Below are 5382 nucleotides of genomic sequence, written 5' to 3'. Positions count from 1 at the left end.
CAAATATTTCTTTTTTTTCACCACAATTCCTTCCTTCTTGTGAGCAACCTGTTTCTTGCTATATCTATAACTCCTTTTCTGTTTTGTTGTATCCATTTGTTTTAAATTCCAAATATGAGTAAAACCATTCTGCCTTTGTCATTCTCTGTCTGACTTATTTCACTTAGCATATTATCCTCTTGGTCTTCCCATTTGTTGCAAATGACACGAACTTATTTTTTTTAGAGCTGAGCAAAAACCCATTGTATTTTTATGTGTGTGTGTGCATATATATAAATATACATATATATATATTTATTTGTATATATAAATAAATATAGATAAGTCTGTAGTTAATAGATGGGTTGATATATATGCTATAAACACACATCTTCATTATCCATCATCTATTGATGAGCAATTAATTTGCTTCTATTGCCTGGGTATTGTAAATAATGCCACAGTGAATACAGGATAGAATTTATCTTTTCTGATTATGTTTTTACATTCCTGGAATAAGTATCCAGATATGGAAATGTTGAATCATATTTCAATTTTAATTTTTAGATAAATCTCCATACTGTTTTCCACAGTGGCATCACAAATTTACATTCACTCAAACAGTGCATCAGGGTGCTTTTTCTTACATCCTCTCCAATATTTATATTTGTTATCTTTTTGATCATCGTGATTCTGACAGGAGTGACATAATATCTCATTGGGTTTTGGACTTGCTTTATTCTGATCGTTAGTTCTGTTGACCATTTTCATGTGCCTGTTGATTACCTTTCCCCCACTGTATATTCATTATTTGGTAATGGGCTAAATGACTATAACTTTCTGATTTCATTTTTAGGCATTCTGTTTTGTTCCATTATTCTGTTTGTTCTGTGCCACTACCATATGCACTACTGTAGCTTTGTATTATAATTTAAAATCAAGGACAGTGTTACATCCTCTTTGTTCTTTGTCAAAGTTGTTTGTGCTTTAAGTTTGTTTTCTTTTCTTTTTTTTTAAGTGATTTCAACTCTTTTGTGTTTACATGCAAATTTAATAATTATTTTTTGTAAGTGTCTGAAAATGCCATTTGTATTTTGAAAGGCACTGAATTTAATTTGTGTATTTTCTTGGCTAGTTCTGTCATTTAAAAGATATTTTTTTCCTAATCTATGAACACAGTATATCCTTTCATCTGTTTGCATTATCTTCAATTTCTATTATAAATATTTTATAGGTTTCTGAGTATAGGTCTTTTACCTCCTTGGTTGGATACATTTCTTGATTTTTTTTTATAATGCAACTGTAAATGAAACAGTTCCCTCACTTTCTCTATCTGTTAGCTTGTTGTTAGTGTGTAAAAATGCAAGATTTCTGTATGTTAATTTTATATTCTGAAATTTTACCAATGTATTGATAAGCCCTCGTAGTATTGTGGCATCTTCTTATGATTTCTGTTTAAAGTATTTCATCTGCTTACAGATTCTTTTACTCCTTTTCTGAAATAGCTATATTGTATTTACTTTTATTTTGGAAATCTATGGCTAGAATTTCCAATAAAATACTGAATAATAGTGGTAAACGTGAACATTCTTGTCTTCTTCCTGCTCTTACAGGGGATGCTTTCAGCTTTTAATCAGTGAGTGTCATGTTAGCTGAGTACTTGTCTTATACGACCTTAACTGTAATGAGGTACGTTTCCTCATACCCATTTTGAGGAGAAATTTAATCATAAATAGATACTGAATTTGTCAAAAGATTTTAAGACACTTTTGAGGTGACCATACAATTTTTATTTTTTAATTTGTTAGTTTCGTGTATCATATTGATTAATTTGTGGGTAATGAATCAATTTTACATCACTGGGATAAAAGGGAGTTAATCATACTATATCATCCTTTTAATGTTTTGTTTGCTTTGCTAATATTTATTGATGATTTTTGCATGTATGCTTATCAGTAGTATTTAAACTGAAATTTTATGAGGTATTTGTTCCTGTTTTAGTGCTAGTGTGATACAGAAATGCGGGATAGGAAGCCTTCCTTCCTCCGCAAATTTTTGGAATTCTCTGAGAAGTATTTGTGATAGCTCTTCTCTAAATGATTGGCAGAAGTCACCTGTGAAGCTGTCTAGGCCTGGAATTTTGTTTCTTGGGAGATTTTGTTTAATTACTAATTCAATTTCATTAAGGATAATCTGTTAATATTTTCTACTTCTCATTCCATTCTGAGATTTGGTCTTTCTAAGAAATTTTCCGTTTCTTCTAGGGATTCCATTTCAGTTGGCACATAATTTGTTGTATCATCTTATGGTGCTTTGTGTTACTTTGATATAAGCTGTAACTTCTCATTTATTTTGGAGCTTATTAAACTGTACTCTATTTTTTCTCATGAGTCTCATTAATGTTTATCAGTTATATTTATCTTTCAAAGTCCATTATGTAGTTTGTTTTGATGTTCTTTTTTTAATAGTTATTTTATTTATTTATATTCTGACCTTTCAGCTGTCTTTCTTTCTACTAACAAGTTTGTTTATTATTTTGCAACATCTTTTGTTTGTAAGATTATGTTATAAGTGAGAGATGTTTCTTACTTGTATAAATGGGATTGTTTTGCTATAAGCTTCACTATTAATACTGATTTTGCTATATCACATGGACTTTGTTTTTGTTGTCATATTTCTTCATGTATTTTTTCTTTGAATTATGCAGGAATACATTGGTTGCTTAATATTGTATGATTTATCCTCCACACTTTACAATTTTTCTCAGGTTTTCTTCTTTTAGTAAATTACTATTCTCACATAATCCATATGTTTCTTTACAAAACAAGGAGAAAAATAATAAAATTTATACAAAATTGTGAAAGACCCAAATTTTCTAAAATTACTTTTGAAAAATGAACAAAGCTGTAGGTATTATCCTCCCTGAATTTAGAACATACTGCAAAGCTACAGTAAACAAAACATCAAACTATATCACTAAAAGAGTAACATAGATCAATGGAACAAAATAAAGAGTCCTAAAATAAACACACACGTATATTGTCAATTAGTCTACAATGAAGGAGGCAAGCATATACAATGGAAAAAAGGCAGTCTCTTCAACAAGTAGTTCTGAGAAAACTGGACAGTACATGTAAAAGGTAGATGTAAGAGCACTTCCATCCATACTATACAAAATAAAACTGAAATGGATTAATTTCCTAAATGTAAAACCTGAAACTATACAATTTCTGACCAAGAAAAGGAGCAGAATTGCCTTTGTGATAAATCATAGGAATATTTAGTTTTGATCTATCTCCTAAGTAAAAAAAAAAGAAAATTAATAATAACAGTTTTTAATTATACTGAGGAAAAAATAGATGTACTATGTGATACAGTAATTCCACTTCTTGTATAAGTGTGAAATGAAAACCTTTTGCAGAGCAAAGGAAACCTTCAGCAAGACTTATGACAACACACAGAATAGAAGGAAGAGTTTCAGACTATGAAACCAATGAGATGTTAATATCCATAATGTATATATAGCATATTAGACTCAATATTTAAAAAACAAATACACCAACTTATAAACAGTTGAAGGATCTTCATGGAAACTTTTCAAAAACAGACATGTGGATGATTTTCATGCACAAAGAAACATAACGTTGCTATTCATTAGGAAATCATAAATCAAAACCAGAATGAAATATAATCTCACAGCAGCCAAAATGACTATTAAAAAAATTCTTCAAATGACAAACATTAATAAGAATGTCGATAAAACGGAACCCAAGTAGACTGTTGTTAGAAATATAAATTGATGCATCCACTATTATAAAAGTGGGGACAGTGCTAAGAAAGCTAGAAATAGAAGTTGCAGCAATTCCAGTTTTTGATATAAATCTGAAAAAAATGAAAACATTAACTTTAAAGGATATATTACCCACAACGTTCTTAACAACATCATTTATAATAGCCAAGGATAGAAGCATGACTCAACTGCCCATCAACAGATGATTGGCTGAGTTGATGTGAGATATAGATAACACAAAAAATACGTAGTCATTCTCATATCAAAAAATAAAATTCTACCATTTGAAACAATGTGACTGGACCCAGAGAGTGTTGCACATAGGAAAATAAGACATACAGTGAAAAACACTCTATGTTACCAGTTACATGAGGAAACTAAATATATAAGAGAAAGAATCATAAAAAGAAGAAACAGAATCACATATATATGTGTAGTGTACCAAGTAGTGGTTTACACTGGGGACAGGGAAGAAGGATGGGGAAGACAGAATTATGCAAGATTCTAGTTAAAAAATAGAGAAGCAACAGGGCTATATTTACAGCACAGAGAAATATTTTAATAATTTAAATGATTTTAAAGAGATTATAGGCATATATTATACTAAAATGTGCATGCATGTGGGAAAAACATTGAAGAAATAAACCCAGGAAAAACAAAATATTTTGTAGCACTCTGTTATTAAGGGAGGTGATTTGTTCACTTTCTTTACTGTTCTTATAATGTCCTTATTAGAATTTAAGCTTTTAAATGAAAAATTATAGACTTTGAATAAAGTGACATAAGTTTAAACTATTTCTGTCTTAACCCTTAAATCTACAGTCAGTGAAACAATCACATCTCAACAAAAATAACTACAACACAAAACAATACTAGAGAACACATGTGTACAGTTAAAGTTTGGTGGGCTAAAACACATAAAGTTGGCTTAAATGAGGGAAAAGCAGTGTTGGTGCCTGCAACCAAGGCCCACTTACTAGGGTATCTGAGCCCACAGTTTCAGAGTACCCAGTAGAAACAGGGTCTCAGTGGTTCACTAATCTTCAGCCTCCAACTGCATCAGTACTCACGGTCACAGGTAACTAGGAGGGAGCCACAATGCAGACAGAATTTCCATCCTTTTGACACTCACACATTCATGACACTCTCCCTACTCCACATTCATAGTGGTAGAGACATTGTACCTTGCAACATTGGACATGGCAAAGGCACTTGCCTGATTCCAATGACCCACCTGTCTTTACACTATTCCTCAGTGTGTGCACAGAGTCTTTAGGGATATCAGATAAAAGAAATGATTCAACGGCCCAGTGACAACAGTGGCATTAACTACCAGAGTTGTGTAAGGAGTGACAATGTAAGCAATCTTTTATCCAGACAGTAGCCACTGGAAAGTGCCATTTTGAAATATTATCAGAGGTAGCTCAGATAGGTAAAACCAAAAATTGTGCAATATTGCAAACTACCAGAAAACAAAAGCAAGGACTCCAAATCCCAATCTGTGTTTTAGTGTCATCAGAGTAATAATTTACCAAGATCATGACCAATCACAGTAATATTATAGGGCACGCACACACAGAGATACAGGCACAGACACCGACACAGACACAGAC

This window comes from Vicugna pacos, unplaced genomic scaffold, assembly GCF_048564905.1.
Source record: "Vicugna pacos unplaced genomic scaffold, VicPac4 scaffold_19, whole genome shotgun sequence".
Lineage (NCBI taxonomy): Eukaryota > Metazoa > Chordata > Mammalia > Artiodactyla > Camelidae > Vicugna > Vicugna pacos.
This window is presented reverse-complemented; position numbering follows the sequence as displayed.